General features: G+C 57.3%; 1 protein-coding gene across 1 annotated transcript in view; it reads right to left on the bottom strand.

Annotated features, from left to right (window-relative positions):
• Positions 1 to 18,668, bottom strand: part of CHD9 (chromodomain helicase DNA binding protein 9) — a 139,730-nt gene that overhangs the window by 114,573 nt on the left and 6,489 nt on the right. The window lies entirely within an intron of this gene.

Below are 18,668 nucleotides of genomic sequence, written 5' to 3'. Positions count from 1 at the left end.
GAAGAGGGCGGTGTGTGTGTGTGTGTGTGTGTGTGTGTGAGTGTGTGTGTGTGTGTGTGTGTATGCATGTGAGTGTGTGTGTGTGTGTGTGTGTGTGTCTCCACGAGGACTGGGCAGAGTTGACCTTGCAAGTGGAGCCCCCTTCATCGGTCACCAGCTATCTTTTTTATTTATTTATTTATTTACTTATTTATTTGTTTATTTATTTATTTTACAGAGAGGAATGGAGAGGGACAGAGAGTTAGAAACATCAATGAGAGAGAATCATCGACCAGCTGCCTCTTGCACACCCCCTACCGGGGTTGTGCCCGCAACCAAGGTATATGCCCTTGACCGGAATCGAACCCGGGACCTTTCAGTCCGCAGGCTGACGCTCTATCCACTGAGCCACACCGGTTTCGGCTCACCTGCTATCTTGTAGGCCCAGAACCTGGGGTCAGAGGGTGGCGGTGAGTGCCCCTGACAGGGGTGGGGGTCACCCCCTGTTCAGATCGTGGTCCCTCTGTGCCCTCTCCCGGGGGTCTTCGCCAGGCCTGCCGCTGCCACCTCCCCAGGACAGACCGCCAGCTGTGTGTGTGGTGCTGTCAGACAGGGTCACCCCGCCCGCCCAGCTGGCCCGGACCGGGTGACCTGGGTGTGAGCAGACAATCCCGGTCCACCTGGGAGTTCTGGGCGCCACCTGGAGACGTTTGGTCACTGAGCCCGTAGTCCTAGCCCTCCTCCCTCCTGCTCTGGGCGGGGGGGAAATGGGGGCAGGGGGTGTGCCCTCGGACAGCTGAGCTTCCTGATGTGGTTGGTGGCCATGGGCCACGGGCCACAGCCCGGAGCCCCTGAGGCTGGCAGCAGGCAGAGGAACGCTTGGTCAGGCCCCATTTAGGGACTGAAATGATGGACAGAAGGAACTGGGCTTCTCAGAGGCACCGGAAGGGCGGTCCTACCCCTCTGTGCTCCTGCCAGTGGGGTCGAGGTTTTGGGGTTCTAGGAGCTGCTGACGGGGCCCTCATCTCACCCCCATGCCCAGGACGGTCACTGGTGCCTCAGACAGACCCCAGATGGGGTCATAGCTGGACAGTTTCTAGCTCAGGCCTCTAAAGCTCAGCCATCGGTCCACACAGCTGGGCCGATCCTATCGCCTTTCCCTGACTACAGGCATCCGAGGGGACCACGTGACATAACAGGGACCCAGATGCTTCTCCAACAGGAAGGTGCAGCTCCTGCTGTCATAGCTCCAGAGGTTGAGCATCAACCTATGAACCAGGAGGTCATGGTTCGATTCCCGGTCAGGGCACAGGCCCAGGTTGCGGGCTCGATCCCCAGTGTGGGGTGTGCAGGAGGCAGCTGGTCCATGGTTCTCTCTCTCCTCGCTCATGTTTCTCCCTCTTTCTCCCTCTCCCTTCCTGTCTGTAATCAATCAAAATATATTTATAAAAAAAGAATATAAGCCCTCCGAGGGAAGGAACTGTGCGACGCCTTCCCTGCTGTAGCACTCCCACAGCCAAGGCCAGGGCCTGGCACATAGTAGGTGCTTAATAAAATCATTTCTTGCCAAAACCGGTTTGGCTTAGTGGATAGAGCATTGGTCTGCGGACTGAAAGGTCCCGGGTTCGATTCCGGTCAAGGGCACAAGGGCGTGTACCTTGGTTGCGGGCACATCCCCGGTAGGGAGGTGTGCAAGAGGCAGCTGATCAATGATTCTCTCTCATCGATGTTTCTAGCTCTCTATCCCTCTCTGAAAAAAAATCAATAAATATATATTTTTTAAAAAATAATTTCTTGAGTGAATGGAGCATTACAGAGTAGAGTAAAAATAGTGATGGTGACGGTGATGATGATGAAGAGCATTCATTGCATCTTCACTGAGTGCCAGGCAGAGTGCTAAAGGCTTCACACGGATAATTCCATGTAAGCTTCACAGCAGCTCAGGACGGAGGTCCTGGTATGATCCCCGTCCTGCAGGTGACAGAGGGGGGCGGGGGGGTCACTCACAGTGACTCGGGCGGCTCAGTGACTCCCCCAGCGCCACACAGCGAGCGGAGCAGCCTGTATGATCCCCGTCCTGCAGGTGACAGAGGGGGGCGGGGGGTCACTCACAGTGACTCTGGCGGCTCAGTGACTCCCCCAGCGGCACACAGCGAGCGGAGCAGCCTGCTTCCCTCTCAGTGTGAATCAGGGGGGCTCAGAGCGGCTCGCCACCCCGATGTGGGGCCGGGCGGCCTCCACGTGTGTGTCAGAGGCCACAGGTGAGAGGCGCTGGGCTTTGGCACCCCTGTTCCCCGTCAGGACTCTGATACGAAAGCGCGGGTGCCTCTGGGAACCGGTCAACCTACATTTCCAGCCAGCGGACAATCTGGGTTACCTGGCTGCTTCCTGCGTGTGGACAGGAGGGCTGTTTCGTTGGGGATGGGGTTGTGGGGGGGTGAGGGGAGGGTGTGGCTGGGTGAGACGGGGTTACACATGGCAGGTGGGGGCAGGGAGGCTGCTGGGAAGGGGGCTGAGAAAGGGTCCAAGCGAGATGCATGCTGACGGTTTTGTTGAGCTCTGGCCTAGGGCTTCCGAAGGGCAAAAGGGCGTTTGGGTCCTTAAATCACCTTCATTGGGGGCAGTTATGCAGCAGCCAAAGGCCCCTGGAAGGTCAAAAGGTCAAGAGCTCTATGGCAAGAGGGCGGGGATCGCCGTTCTGAGCAGTTATCCAAGGGGGTTGGCTCTTCGTTTGCATTTTTATTTTATTTTATTTTTTTAAATTTTAAATACACATTTTATTGATTTTTTTACAGAGAGGAGGGAGAGGGATAGAGAGTTAGAAACATCGATGAGAGAGAAACGTCGATCAGCTGCCTCCTGCACATGCCCTTGACCAAAATCGAACCCGGGACCCCTCAGTCCGCAGACCGACGCTCCATCCACTGAGCCACACCGGCCAGGGCACGGTTGCATTTTTAGGAGAAAAGCATCGCGGCTGTTATCCGTGCTGTGAACAGTGGATTTGGATCCATGAAATCCAGGTGGAGCAGGGCGGGGGGGAGGGGGGGGGGAAGGTCGCACAGAGGTCACGGTTTGGGCTCTCCAAAGTGAGGATGCGGCTTCCCAGACTGAGCAGCCTGCGCCAGGCTTCGGCTCCCGGCTCCGGGCTGATTCCCGGGGGTGAGCGGGCCCCAGCCTTCCCAGGAGCGCAGGCCAGGGAGCTGAGCCACAGCTGGGGGCGGGGGGGGCCCACAGGGGGCATTTGCCTTCGCAGTTGGCACCTCTCCAGGCCGGAGCCTCCGCACTGGCCCGGAGAGGCAGGGCGGTCACAGGCCCGGAGCCTTTTACTGAATGAGCCGGGCAGCCTGGGTGTGAGAGAGGACTGGATGGCAGCTCTCAGGCCGGGTGAGGGCTCCCCGGGGATGCCGGGGCAGCTGGCTGGTACCCGGGGAGGAGAGGGGGAAGCTATGTCCACGTAGAAAGAAGCAGGAAGGTCAAAAGGAGGGAGGGAGGGAGGGAGGTAACGAGAGAGAGGGCGGGAGGGAGGAGAAAGGGGAGGCAGAAAGAACAGCTTCGCGTTCAGAAGGTTCTGGAACAGACACCAGCTACCTGCCAGACACACCCTCGCTCCCTTGCTCCCCGCTGGTTTCCTCCAGACACGGCCCGCCACGGAGTGCCAGGAGCCTCTCCAAGCCTGGCCGTGACCAGACCCACCAGACCAGGGCCCTTGCCCAAAGGGGTCTGCCCAGACCCCCTCCGCGGGCCCCATTGGGGGACCTGCCGCAGGGAGGGGTTGGGGAGGGGGAGGGGGCCGCTGGGAGCACACCCTCGGAAGGTGGGACCCCACCCACGTGAGGCTGTGCGTCTCTCAGGCCCACGCCCCCCGGGCAGACCCGGGTGAGTGTTCCCGTCGGCGTCCCCTGGGATCCGGGCGGCCACCGGGGGGGCCGGTCCTGAGGCAGCCACACTCTCCAGAGGAGGGGACTGAAGCCCAGCACAGCTGCCCAAGGTCACCCAGGGATTTGAACCCGGGGCTGCCTGCCTCCGCAGCTCCTGGCGGCCGGAGCGCTGCTGTCAGCCAAGCCCGGCCGGGGAATGCTGGGGAAGGCCTTTCCTTCCCAGGCTTCCTTCCAAGAACACTCTGAACCCCGGCAGGGAGGGAGGGAGAGCTCTGTGTGAGTCCAGACGTGGTCCGGCCGGCCAGCCAGCCTGGGAGCGGATCCGAAACCTCACGGAGGGGGCCGGTGTGAGCCAGAGCCCAAGGGCAGCTCGGAGGGGAGGGGAGGGGACGGGAGGGGAGGGGAGGGGAGGGGAGGGGAGGGGAGGGGAGGGGAGAGGGGGGAGGGGAGGGGAGGGGAGGGGAGAGGGGAAAAGGGGAGGGGAGGGGAGAGGGGGGAGGGGAGGACGGGAGGGGAGGGGAGAGGAGGAAAGAAGGGATGAAGGGAGAGGAGGGGAGAGGAGGGGAGGGAAGAGGGGAGAAGGGGAGAAGAGAGGACAAAACACAGGGCAGCAGATGCCCAGCAGTGGGTGTGGGGAGGGAGATGCACCCTCAGATGGCAGGCGGGCAGGCGGTGTCACCGAATCACTCAACAAAGACACCTTGGCTCTGAGCTTGGAGCCGGGCTCCGCTGGAACAGCGCGGGGGGTGGGGGTGGAGGAGGTGCAGGGATGAGGGGAGGCGGAGGGGGCGCTGGGGTGGCGGCTGGCGCTCACTGGGAAGAGGGTGTCCACCCCCCGCCCCCCACGCGGGAGAACAGCAGCTGGGGAGCAGCCAGCCCGGAACGGCAGGGCACAGAGTGTGTGCCGCGGGAGGGGCAGCGCGGACACACACGCACAGCACAGCCCGGGCCTGGGCCTCGGGCCGCGGAGACAGGCCACCTGCCGTGAACTTGGCCGGCCCGCCCGCCGGCTCCGGCTGGGCCACCAGGACGTGCCAGAGCGGCCGCACACACCATCCCCGGAACCCGCAGCCTCCTGGGGGGGGAGCTACCGGGCTTCGGCCGCGTTTTACCCGAAAGGAGGCCGAGAGGAGGGCTGGCCAAGGTCACATGCTCTCCAGCTTCGGGGCCGGACGGGAGGGACTCTCCCCGGACACGCCTTTTGTCTCCACTCTCCCTGCCCCGGCGACCGATGACTTATCTGCTTGGAGACCGTGGGAAGGCTGTCCGCGGGGACGGCTCCCCCCGACCCCCCAGCCTTCCAGGCGGGCGCAGGTCGGAAGCCAGTCGGGCTCCCACGCGGAGCCCGAGCCACGTCCTCCAGGCCGGCCTCAGCGGGAATTCAGGGGGGGCTCTGGCCTCTGCTTCCCTCTGTCTGTGTATCACGTGTTCAGAACCTGGGTGCTGGGGGTGGGGGGGTGCTCCTCCTCCTCCTCCTTCCTCCTCCTCCTCCTCCTCCTCCTCCTCCTCCTCCTCCTCCTCCTCCTCCTCTTCCTCCTTCTCCTCCTCCTCCTCCTCCTTCTCCTTCTTCTTAAAGATCTTTGAGATCCCTGCACTGAGCCCTGGCCAAACCAGCCCTCTCTGACCCAAGGAGGCTGCCCTCCGGCTCCTTCTTGGCAAAGGACGCTGTTGGCTCCTGGGCCAGTGTCCCTGGGGAGGAGTCAGCCCTGCAGCTAACACTCCTCCTCCCTTCTCTCCCTCTCTTCCCCCCCCCCCCCCTTCCTTTTTTTTTGAACTGGCACTTTTTTCTGCAAGGAGAAAAACCAAGTTCTGTACCCAGCTTCTCGGGGCAAAGGGAAGCGTGCGTCATGGGGGTTCTCGGGGTGCCAGCTCTTCTCCCCGCCACGTGCCAGGGCACCCACCATGAGGACCTGACCCACCCAGACGGCTGCCTGACTAGACCGCTTACCCCTGGACAAACCCGGCCAGCAGCCCCGAACGCCTTGCCCCAGGCCCTGAACCCGTCCCCTGTGGGTCTGGCCCTGTTTCCAGTTCTGGCACATTCCCCCCGGGAGTTCCGAGCCAGCCCGTCCCCGGGGGATCCGGGGCCAAACCCACATTCCTTCACCTGCTCTGGGGACACAGGCCTGTGCTCTGTCTCACTCATCTGTTAGGACCGTGGTCGGCAAACTGTGGCTCACGAGTGTGGCCCCTGGAGTGTGGCTCTTCCGCAAAACACCACGGCCTGGGCGTGTCTATGCTGAAGAAGTGGCGTTAGAAGAAATTTAAGTTTAAAAAAAATGTGGCTCTCCAAAGAAATGTCAATCGTTGTGCTGCTGATATTTGACTCTGTGGACTGAGTTTGCCGACCACTGTGTTAGGAGATCAAGTTTGTAAAACTAATTTGAGCCCTAGGTGGGTTGGCTCAGTGAATAGAGTGTCACTCTTCAGTCCACTGTGGCTCTCAAGCCACATGTGGCTCTTTGGCTCTTCCTAAGGATGGGGGCTGGTTGCAGGGAGAACTAAGCATGTCATTAAAGGGCTGGAATTTCAGTCTGCCCCCCTACCCCCCCCGCCCCCTCTCCCCCTCCTCCATCTCCAGGGAGGGGGAGGGACTGGAGATTAAGTTCAATGGCCAGTGGCCAGTGGTTTAACCGATCTCGCTGTGTCATGGAGCATCCGTAAAAGGCCCGAACAAAGGGCTTTGGAGAGCGTCCAGGTGGGTGAACACCTGGAGGTTCAGGAAGGCATGGGAGCCCCGCCCCTTTGCCCCCACCCCCGCCCTGAGCATCTCTTTCATCGGGCTGTTCCAGAGGCACATCCTTTCGTAATAAACCAGGAACGCGGCCAGTGAAACAGCTCTGAGCCCTGTGAGCCACACCAGCGAATTCAGCAGACCCAAGGCGGGGGCCACGGGAACCTCTGAGTTAGAGCTGGTGGGTCTCTCTCAGACGCACAGGTGACAATCTGAACTTGTCACTGGCATCGGAAGTGTGTGTGTGTGTGTGTGTGGCCGGGGCTGGAGGGGGTGGGGGCAGTCTCCTAGGCCTGGGCCCTTAGCCTGTGAGATCTGACACCTTCTCTGGGTAGACAGGGTCAGAAGTGGGTTGATGTATAGGACACCCCGCTGGTGTGGCAGAGTCCCTCCCCTTCTCGCTCGCCTTGGAATCTGAGTGCAGAATCCTCTTACCAGCCACCCCTGGGACCTCCAGCTTATGGGGTGGGGGTGGGGGGGACCACAAATGCCCTTTTTTAATCAAAGGCATGGTAGGTGGGACTTCCTGTCCCTTGCTACTAAGCAAACCCTACTGGACACAGCATCGCCTCCTATAATCTTTCCAACAACCACGAGGCACAAACTGTGGCCCCCACGTTACAAAGGAGGAGGAGGACAGAGGCGCGAGGGTGGATGCGATGGCGGGGGTGGAGGTGGAGCTTGAATTCACTCCACAAGGAGGTAGGAGTGAACTGGGGTCTCACACTCATAGGCCTACCACACACCTCCGTCGGCCTAGGGCCCCGATCGGCAAATCGTGGCTCTTTGGCCCCTTGAGTGTTCTAACACCACTTCTTCAGAATAGACTGGCCCAGGCCGAAAACCAACGTCTCCGCATGGGCCATGAAGTTTCAGTCGCACTGTACGTGCACGCCCGCACGTGGTGTTTTGTGGAAGAGCCGCACTCAAGGGGCCAAAGAGCCACATGTGGCTCGTGAGCCGAGGTTTGCCGACCACTGGCCTAGAGCACCTCCCGGGAGGAAGGCCTGACCCCCCCACAGCCAGGGGTTGGTGGAGGACTTCCCAGGGTCTGACTGGTGTGGCCCAGACCCCGGCAGGGCCTCAGCCACTGGGGGCGCAGTGGGGACCCCTTTCTGGCGTCCTCTGCCCCAGTGCCCTTTTCCTGCGAGAATAAGACCCTTCGGAGGAGGAGCCCCGGAAACTCTGATGCCAAGCGCCTGAGGGGCTCGGAACGGCCCAGTATCCTCTGCTTCCAGGGGCTGATGCTGCAGCGCCCACCTGTGAGAAGTCCACTCCTCTCTCCGGAGATACTGGGCTCTGGTGAGGATGCACCTACCTCTGGGCCCCGCAGGGCTTAGAGCCCGGGCCACTGTCAGCCAGGACTGGCTGGTAGGAACCACGGCTTCAGGCCCAAGGTGGGGGTGGGGGGCGTGGAGCTATGGGAGGGGATAAGGGACCGGGGCTGAGCGAGCAGGTCAGCCAGAGACGCCTGAAAACGGGATGAACAATCCCACGACCGGGGACCTGCTTCGGAAGCACGCGGGGCGGGGGAGAGTGGGAGGAGAGGCAGAGGAAACAAGATTGGCCGGGAGTCCATGGCGGGGTTATTCAGTCTACCCCCTGACATTTCCCAGAGTGATTTTAAAAAGCGACGATGAATAACCCAAACACCACGTTTCATGTGCCCTGTCCGTGGCAAAGCCCTTCAGGCGCGTCTTGTGTGCGCCTCCCAGACGTCTGTCCCCATTTTAAAGGTGGTGAAACTGAGGCTCAGAGAGAGGCGATAGTCCTTTACGCCCAGGGGGAATGGAGAGTTGAACCTGGGTCTGCCAGCACCTGCCGTCCAAGGCCAGTCTGGGATGAGGGGCAGCAGGAGCAGGTCGGGCCGACAGGCAGGAATGGGTCACAGGTAAGTCAGTCCTGTCCGCTTCCAGGTTTTGTCTGGAGGCCCCGGAGCCTGGCTGGTGCGGCCTAGACCCCAGCGGGGCCTCAGCCACTGGGGGCACGGCGGGGAGCTGGCCCCAACCACCGATTTCGGGGTTAAGAAACCCCGAGTCTCCCTCCGCAGGCCGTGGGCCTTCCCCTGGGCATTCTGAGGCCGGGCGCCTCCACATGTGGGTCTGATCAAGGGAGACCCACGTGGGCTTCCCTGCCCCCCCCCCCCATAACGACTTCCTCCCGTCCCGTCCCCTTGAAGCTCTGTGCGTGTGGCTCCGCTTCTCTCTCCTTTTCTCCGCAAACATATGGATCCCCGGCTCCGATTTCAAACCCAATTGCGCCTCGGCTATAAACTCCCCCAAAGCTCCCAATTTCCTTTTTCCATTGCTCATTCTTTCCTAAAGTGCACGCAACAGCCTCTCCGAGCTCCGTTCCAATGTCCTTGTTTACGAAAAGCAGGGCGAGGAGAGCCGCGATTCCCAGGATCAAGGTTACGCGAGGCCCGGGGTTCCTCCCCGAGGAGAAGGCGCCTCGGGGACCTGGGCCAGCCAAGCCGGCCGCCAGGTTCGCGGACGCATCGCAGGAAAGCCCCGATTCCCCCCCAAATCCTCCTCCTGCAGGAGCCCCAAGGCGGCGCCTTCTGCTCCCCACAGCGGCCATGTCCTCTGTGAAAGTCACGCGTGGAATAGGAAGGGAGGAAAGCCGCCAGCACGATTCCCGGGAGGTTCCCGGAGATAGGAGTGCGCTGTCCGGGGAGGGAGGGAAGGGGCGGGGGGGACAGGTCCTCGCCTGGTCCTCAGCCCTCGGCCTCGCCTGGGCATCCCCCGGGGGCAGGGAGGGACGGTGGGTTCATGCACCATCAGGGCCTGGCACAGAGAAGGTCCTTCTCCCCCAGCCCCTGCAGAGGCCACAGGCCCGCAGGTGCCTCCAGGGCAGCTGGCACCGGTCTAAGCCTGTGGAGCCAAGGTGGGGGAGGGAGGTCCCGGTGGGGACTGGAGACAGCAAGTTCCCTCTGAAAGGGGCGGGCGGCCAGGCACAGCTGGCTGGCTGCGGCCGCGGAAAAGGACAGCCTGGGCTGCCAGATGGTCCATTCTTCCAAAGCAGCGGAGGTCTGATGTGGGAAGGGATTTCAGCGAAAACTACCGCCAAAGCCACAGAAGACTCCCGTGAAATCGTGACCCTACGGGCTCAATCAGCTCCGCCTGGCGGGCCCAGTTCACTCGAGCTCCTCGCATTTGATGCACCGCGCCGATGTTTGTGCCCATTGTAAAGACGGTGAAACTGAGGCTCAGGGAGGCGAAGTTCCTTGAGCCTGGGTCTTCCAACGCCTGCGTTTCTACAGCCCGGACTCGGGAGGCAGGTCCCTGCATCTCCAGCGGGGCGGGCAGTGCCGGGACAGGAGGCCGGAGGAGGTCAGAGGGAGGCCCAGAGGCCCAGCGTGGAAGGCCTTCCCGGAGGTCGGGCCGCTCGCCATTCCCAGGCTCATAAAACACTCCCCGGCTCCTGTCACTTAATCACGCGTGTCCGCTGCCAGCTGGGCCCTTCCCGGCAGCCCTGCCATCCTGGCAGGAACGCCCCTCTGCTCCCAGGCCGCTCCGGGGGGGCCCTGGGGAGCCTTTTCTTCGGAGGAGGCCAAGGTGTCATGTCAGCCTCTGGCCACCGTCCCGACAGCATACACTTCCCCACCCACGGAAGCATCAGGGGACCCCTTCATTGCTGGCTTTCTTTTCTTTTCTTCTTCCTTTTTGTTTTTGTCATTGGGAATTTAAAATATATATATATATATATATATATATATATATATATATATATATATATATATATTTTATTGATTTTTTTTTTTTACAGAGAGGAAGGGAGAGGGATAGAGAGTTAGAAACATCGGTGAGAGAGAATCATCCATCAGCTGCCTCTTGCACACCCCCTGATGGGGATGTGCCCACAACCAAGGTACATGCCCTAGATGGGAATCGAACCTGGGTCCCTTCAGTCTGCAGGCCGACGCTCTATCACTGAGCATTTGGAATTAAAAAAAAAAATTTTTTTTTTTATTAATTTCAGAGAGGAAGGGAGAGGGAAAGGGAGAGAGAAATATTAATGATAAGGCTCATTGATCAGCTGCCTCCTGCACACCCTATGCTAGGAATCTAGCCCCACAACCAGGCATTGAACCTGGGACCTTTCAGTCTGCAGGCCGACGCATAATCCCCTGAGCCAAACCAGCTAGGGCTCCTTCTTTCCTTTCGTACTCAACAAAACCATGACCAGTAACGCCGGGTCCTTGAAGGAGCTTCCTTTTGGCTCCCAACTCCCCCACTCCCCAAAACACACACCCAAACAAACATAGTGTGCTTCAAGTCCTCATCTCTGTGAGAGATAAGAGGGAAACTGAGGCATAGAGCGGGAACTGATTTGCCAAAAGACACATTCCCTTGGCAGGGCTCGGATGAGCTGGCAGAATCGCGCACGAGGCTATTTTTAAAAGTGCGGGTGCCTTCCCGAATTGTTCGTCATAAGGATAAGTGGCGCTTCCTCCAGGGGTGCTGAGGAGTGCGCCCAGGGATGAAGCGAGGTCCTAGGCAACCTTGACTTTTCCAGCTACAGTCTTTCTTTTTTTAAAAAAAAATTTTTTTTTTTTTTTTTATTAATTTCAGAGACGGAGAGAGATAGAGAGACATCAGTGATGAGAGAGAATCATTGACCGTCTGCCTCCAGCACGCCCCACACTGGGGATGGAGCTAGTAACCCGGGCACGTGCCCTGACCGGGAACTCAACCCTGACCTCCTGATTCATAGGTTGACGCTCAACCACTGAGCCATGCTAGAGCCTTTTCTTACAATTCCTGATAGATGGGGAGCGAGGAAGGTGAGTGGGAGGGGATGGCGGGAGGAGACTCTGTAGGGGAAGGGAAAGCATTGCACAAGCCAGGGCCTCCAGGAGGGTGTGTGTGTGGGTGTGTGTGTGTGTGTGTGAACCTTTGGGCATGTGTTACCTGGATTTGTTGCAAGCCATTTTGGTAGGAGAAGTATTGTTTTTAAATGAGAGCTACTTTAAAATACACACACACACACACACACACACACACACAATGAGTGGCCAGACTATTATGATCTCTGAACGCATAATAATCTGGCCACTCAGTATATATCATATATAATAAAAGGCTAATATGCAAATTTTCCCCTCAACCAGGAGTTCGACCAGCAGGCAGGCCAACCAACTGCCCACGTCTCTTCCCCGTGGCCTGGTTGGCCGGAACCCACCCATGCACGAATTCATGCACGGGGCCTGGATATACATACACACACACACACACACATACACACACACACTCTGAGTGGCCAAATTATTATGCGTTCAGAGATCATAATAATCTGGCCATTCAGTGTATATATATTTGTATTGACTTCAGAGGGGAAGGGAAAGGGACAGAGAGAGAGACAGAATGATGAGAGAGAATCACTGATCAGCTGCCCCCTGCCAGCCCCCTACTAGGGATCCCCAAAACCCAGGCGTGTGCCCTGGAATCAAACAGGTGCCCTCCTGGTTCCTGGGCTGTAGAGGGCCCTTTGGGAATGCACATGGATGACCTTTAAATTAATGTCAGCTGGACTCAAGGTGTAGGCAGAGCCACGCCCTGGGAACACGTTTCCCCAAAATGTGGGAGACTGTTATCAGTACTGATTTTTTATCTTTATCCGTGTGCTTGGAATGAGATAATGAATGGGACCTGGGCACACCCAGAACTCTTTTGACCTTAAACACCCCTTTGGAAATAGATAAAGGTGCTGTGCTGTCTGTGGTGGGCGTTGACTGTCTCTCCATCAGAGTGGCAGCCTCCCACCCGGGTCCCAGCTTGAATCTATTTCTGCCTCTTGGTCTCTTTTTTTCTCCTTTAATTTCTCAATGCCCAGCTCCTCCACTCAGGAACCTGTGGTTTTCCGTACGGGTCGCAGAAAACAGAGAAACAGCCCCCCACCCTGGGTGGACGCTCAACCACTCAGCCACACCTGCTGGGCGAGAAGTCTTCTGCTCTCTTGACTGGGGATGGAGCATGCAACCTAGGCACGTGTCCTTGACCCGAATCAAACCCAGGACCCTTCAGTCCGCAGGCCGATGCTCTATCCACTGAGCCACACCAGCTAGAGCTGGGCCTGGTTTCTTTGAGTCACTGGGAGATTCCCCAGCCCCCTTCTATCCTCTGTGCTCGCCTAGAGCGGATGCTGGAAACCCTCCCCTTGTGCACTGAGTCTCCCCTCTGAACACTGAGGAACACGGAGGGAGAGGATCGAACTTCCTCCAAAGCAAAAGGGGGCGATAGGAGGGGAGGAGGGGTGCGAGGGGAGCGAGCGAGAGAAGAAGACACGGGTCCTTGCTCTGCCCCCTGCACAGCTCAGCGGTGAGCCAGCTCTGCCCACTGCCGGCCGGCAAACCCACCAGCCAGACATCCCTGCCAGGCGCTGGGGAGCGGCTGGTGGCCTGGCTGCCCGGAGCCTGGGCACGGCTCCTTCCCGGGGCAGCAGAGCGAGTCACAAAGGATGAAAGCGGATGACTGCATGTCTGGGGCCGGGCGGGAGGCCCGCCGGGCGGTGGGGGTGGCGCGGTGGGGAGGGAGGAGGGCTGGGGACTTGGCTGGCTGTGCACAGACCTCTCTCTCTTCATTTTTCCAGACTGGAAAAAGCTGTGCGGGCCGAGCACATTTGCAGGGAGTCACGGTATTTACTACGCTTCCTGGCTCCGCGGATTTCTCTCTGTCATTCCGTCAGGCACAGCTTGTATTTTTCAGAGCCAGAGCCCAGCAGACCGGAGGGGGGAGGGGGGGGCTCCCATCCCCACCCCCCACCCCCCACCCCCCAGCCACCTTGCGTTAAAAAAAAAAAACACCCCAAAACACACCACAGCACCAGGAACTCCCCAGGCCCGGCTCACATGGGCAGCAGGTGTGGGTGGGTGGAGGGAGCACGCTGCAGCTGGAAATCCTTGTCCAGACAAACTGTGTCTCCTCCGGGGAAGGGTTCAAGGACACCCCTTCCTTTCCCAGCACGCTGCTTCCGGAGCGGCCCTCCGAACCGACCGCCGGAGAGACCGCTCCTGCATCCCTCCGTTATCTCTAGTGACGCTGGTGTGCGGCAGGTTCGGGGGCGGAGGAGGATTCTTCTTTTTTAAATATATATTTTATTGATTTTTTTTACGGAGAGGAAGGGAGAGGGAGAGAGAGGGAGAATCATCGATGAGAGAGAATCATCGATCAGCTGCCTCCTGCACACCCCCCACTGGGGATGTGCCCGCAACCAAGGTCCATGCCCTTGAGCAGAATCGAACCTGGGACCTTTTAGTCCACAGGTCGACGCTCCATCCACTGAGCCAAACCGGTCTCGGCAGGAGGAGGATAAAAAAAAAAAAAAAAAAAAGTGCTTAATAAGCCTGGCTGGCGTGGCTCAGGGGTTGAGCTTCAACCCAGAAACTAAGAGGTCCCTGGTTCGATTCCCGGTCGGGGCACATGCCCAGATTGAGGGCTTGATCCCCAGTAGGGGGTGTGTAGGAGGCAGCCGATCCATGATTCTCTCTCATCATGGATGTTTCTATCTCTCTCTCCCTCTCCCTTCCTCTCTGAAATAAGTAAAGATATATTAAAAAAAAAAATAAAAGTGCTTAAAAATAATTTTAAAAAATCCCTCCTTGCCAAAATGTGTCTATCCAGAGTTCAGATCTATAAGTGTTTCTGGCCGGATGTCAGAAGAGAAAGCTATGTGTTGACGCCCTGTATGCTAGGATATTAATTCAACAAACATTAGCTGAGCACTATGTGCAAGGCACGGTGCTAGGGGTGAAGGTGATGGAGATGTACAAGCTCACCCAACGTAGCATGCATGGTCCTTTTTCTTTAATCCTCACCTAAGGGTATTTTTTCCATTGATTTTTAGAGGGAGAGAGGGAGGGAGGGAGAAAGAGAAAGAGAGAGAGAGAGAGAATGAGTAACATTGATGTGAGACACACATAAATTGGTTGCTTCCCGAATGCGCCCCATCCAGGGCTGGGGATTGAACCTGCGACCCTTTGATGTGTGTGAGGGAGCACATGCTCTAACCATTGAGCCACACTGGCGAGGGCTGCACTTCCCATTTTAAATAGAAAGCGGCCCGTGGACCCAGTGGCCAAGGGTGGAACTGCAGCCAGCGGGGAGGCGTGGGGTCAGTGAGAAAAGTCTTGCGGGGACCGGAGTGGGGAGAGTTCCCCGGGCCCCTTCCTGTCAGACTCCTTGGTTCCTGCGTGGGCCATGCCAGTCACACCACCACCCTGGATTCCGGTCATCCAGTCTCGCTCAAACAACCGCCCAGTCTGGTGGTGGTGGGGGAGCTCATCTTCAGAGATGACGTAATGACAGATTCAGGCAACCTCTGCCCTGTCCGGGCAGCAGGACAGTAAAGACACAGACACCCCTGGGGACACAGGCTGGCCTCGCCCAGTGCCAGGGACAGAGCCTCTGGCCTGCTCCTCTTCTGGGGTTGGCAAAGCGCAAGCCAACGTGCATTCCTTTAAAGTAGGGGTGTCGAACTCAATCAGAGAAGGGGCCAAAATCTAAAATCCAGCCTAAATCGCGGGCCGAATGGTTTACTGAACAGTCATAAACTGACAATGTCATAAACTGACAGCGGAGTGCAGTGATGACAGCGCGGTGCGGGCCACATTGCAAGGCCTGGCGGGCTGGATTTGGCCCGCGGGCCTTGTGTTTGACACATGTGCTTTAAAGAGATCAACCAAAGGACTTGTGTGCATGCCTACGGGCCTAGCCGGTGGCCATGGACAACAGGGTGGTGGGGGCACATGTGGGGAGGGGTTTGGGATGGGAATGGGGGGGATGAGGATAATTATGTGATACCATAATCCATAAAATAAAATTTAAGAAAATAAAAATAAAAAAATAAAGAAAGCGAGGAGCCACACCGGCTTCTCCTCCAACCTGCCTCTGAGCCAGGAGCCTTGGGGAGGTGGAGGGATGCCGGGGGCAGAGGGGGGAGTGGGGGGGTCTCCAGGGGCTCGGGGGAGCCGGGGGAGCCAGGGATTCTCTGCAGTCCACGTGGGCCGTGCCAGATGTAGCTCCTTTCATTTTTTTTTTTTTCTACCCATTTCTTTAAAAAAAAAAAAACTGTTATGGGTTTCCTTTCCAAAGTAGAAAAGCAGGGATGGAAAAATGAGGTTCGGTTGCTATGGAAATAGGAGTTGGCTGGGGCCTGCAGGAGCAGCAGCTGGGGTGGCCCTGTGACAGAGGGGGCTTCCGGCGGGGGAATCGGAGAGCGATGGGCTTCAGCGGGGAGGGAGGAGGAGGAAGAGGGGAGGAGAGAGGAGAGGGGGTGGGCGGTGTCAGCACACTCTGCAGCCCATGCGTTCTGCAGGCATTGAGCGTGTTTATGGAATGGGGGGTGGTGTGTGTGTGTGTGTGTGTGTGTGCGTGTGTGTGCGTGTGGCATGTGCAACCCCACGGGCCAAAAAGTAACCACCAAGAAGCAAAATAAATCCAATGCCAGCAAAAGGACAAAGTTTCACTGGCAGGTCTAGAAATCCCTGTCTGTTGGATGGCAGAAGGGGCGAGGCCTGTATGAGCCATCCTGGGGGTGGGGGACATGACTGAGCATGGCTGGGACCTCATACTCGATGCTCCCTCACCCCAATATTATCCTCACGCCTCTCCTCCAGCTGAAGCTGATGTGGGCCAGCAACACGGGCCCGGAAACCCTCACAGGGCTGGCAAGGCTCAGGGAGAGTGAGCTGGCTGCTCAGCTTCGTCTGCGCCTCTGGCGGCTGTTTCTGTGCGAGGTGGGATGGCTCCGTGACCCGGGGGCTCCGAGATTGTTTTTTTCACTCGAGGCTTCAAAGGGGTCTCCTGTTCTCAGCATCCCATTCCGGGGAGAGGCTCTGAGTAGGCCTATGGTGACTTCAGGCTTGTGCTGGAAACCTTAGCAGGGCCCGCCAGAGGGAACATTGTGCTTTTCCCACTCCTACTCCCAGTAAGAGAAACCACCAGGCCCTTCCCGCCCATCCTAATGGGGGTGAGTGGACAGGCGGACCTCACAGTCATGAAGGGACTAAAAGTTGGGATTTTCCCATTCCATATCATCTTGTTAATGTCGGTATGTGCTGTCCCCCAGAAACATGGAGAGCATCATAGAGTCAAAACTGACCAACCTTCTTGTGTCTCTTTGTGAATTTCTTTTGTCTTGGTATATATATATATATATATATATATATATATATATATATATATATAGTCAAAAATATATATAAATTTCAATATATTGGAAGTCTCAAAACGGGGAGAGGGGAGAGGAGGAATAGATTAACCAAAGTTCTTATATGCATACTAGAGGCCTGGTGCATGGATTCATGCACTGGTGGGGTCCCTTGGCCTGGGCCTGGGGGAATCAGACCAAAACCAGCAGTCCGACATCCCCTGAGGGGTCCTGGATTAGGAGAGAGTGCAGGCCAGGCCGAGGGATCCCACCAGTGCACAAATCTGTGCACCGGGCCTCTAGTGTATGTGTGTGTGTGAGTGTGTGTGTGTGTGTGTGTGTGTGTATGAAAAAAAAACAGATAAATTGAACATCAACATTTTAAAAATGTTTGTGCATGCAGCCTATAAAGGAAGGAAGCCCAACATCCCAGCAAACTGCTTCTTGGTTGCAAGAAGTCTGCTGGGAGGGACACAGCCAGTCACCCGCGAATGTCGGGGAGAATCCCTCGGAGGAAGGCACACACAACGCCTATGGTTATTGATCTGCAAAAGTTCTTAAGGACAGGACAGGATGTGCCTCTGGTCAAAGCAGGAAGAGGAAGGCCTGGAAATCAAATCAAGACTTGACAATGAATTAAAAAAAAAAAAGAAGCCCGGCCAATGGTATTAGCAGAGGCTCCCAGAGGATTGGGTAGGGAGAGGTGGTGATGGTGATGTCCCAGGAGCTCAGAGAAAAGCAGCCCGACAGAGCAGGTCTTTGAAAGCCTGCCTCCTGTCCCATGTTGTCCAGAGTGATGGGAGCGTGGGAAACCTGAGCAGCACAGGCAAACTGGAGGGCTGGCCAGTGTTCTGGAATACTCTCTCTTTTTTTTTTTTTAATGAGGGCAACTGTGATAAATATTATTTTATTTTAAATATGTTTTTACTTTATTTTATTATTTAAAAATATATAGTTCATTGCTATTTTTCCAGAGAGGAAGGGAGAGGGACAGAGAGTTAGAAACATCAATGAGAGAGAAACATCGATCAGCTGCCTCCGGCACACCTCCTGCTGGGGATGTGCCTGCAACCAGACTACATGCCCTTGACCAGAATGGAACTGGGGACCCTTGAATCCACAGGCCGACACTCTATCCACTGAGCCAAACTGGCTAGGACTAAATATGTTTTTATCGATTGATTGAGAGAGAGAGAGAAGAGAGAGAGAGAGAGAGAGAGAGAGAGAGAGAGAGAGAGAGAGAGAGAAGAGAAACATGGATCGGTTACTTTCTGCATGCCCGCTACTGGGGATTGAGCCTGCAATCCAGACATGTACCCTGCCTGGGAATAGAACCTGGGACCTCTCGGTTCATGGAACTCAGCTCAACTGAGCCACAGGGACCAGGGTCTGGAATATTCTCTTATTTTTATTTTTTTACTGATTTGAGAGAGGAAGGGAGAGAGAGAGAGAGAGAGAGAAAGAGATAGAAACATCAATGATGAGAGAGAATCACAGACTGGCCGCCTCTTGCACACCCCACACTGGGGAGGGAGCTTGAAACCTGGGCACGTGCCCTGACCGGGAGTCAAGCCATGACCTCCTGGCTCAGGGGTGGACGCTCAACCACTGACAGGCGCAGAATACTCTCTGATCAGAGGATCTCACGTCGGTCCCCAGGACAGTAGGAAGGTGCGATCATGGGTCAGTCACGTCTACCATGAGCCTGGGATGGGGCATTGCACCCGGCCTCCTGGACCCTCGGTCGCTGGGAGGACCGGAACCTGAGCCTGCCCTGGCTGCTCGGGCCATTCCCCGCGCTGCCCTCCTCTGACTCCAGGGGTGCCAGCCTCTGGCTGGAGGCAGGCTCCCCCCCCCCCCCCCCCCCCCCCGGGCTTCCCTGCGGGGAGAGGAATGTGCTGACAAGCTGGCCCTGCGTTCCCAGG

This window comes from Pipistrellus hanaki (assembly GCF_964339955.1).
Source record: "Pipistrellus hanaki genome assembly, chromosome: 15".
Classification (NCBI taxonomy): domain Eukaryota; kingdom Metazoa; phylum Chordata; class Mammalia; order Chiroptera; family Vespertilionidae; genus Pipistrellus; species Pipistrellus hanaki.
Note: the sequence above shows the minus strand (reverse complement) of the source record. Positions and strands in the feature narration are given on the sequence as shown.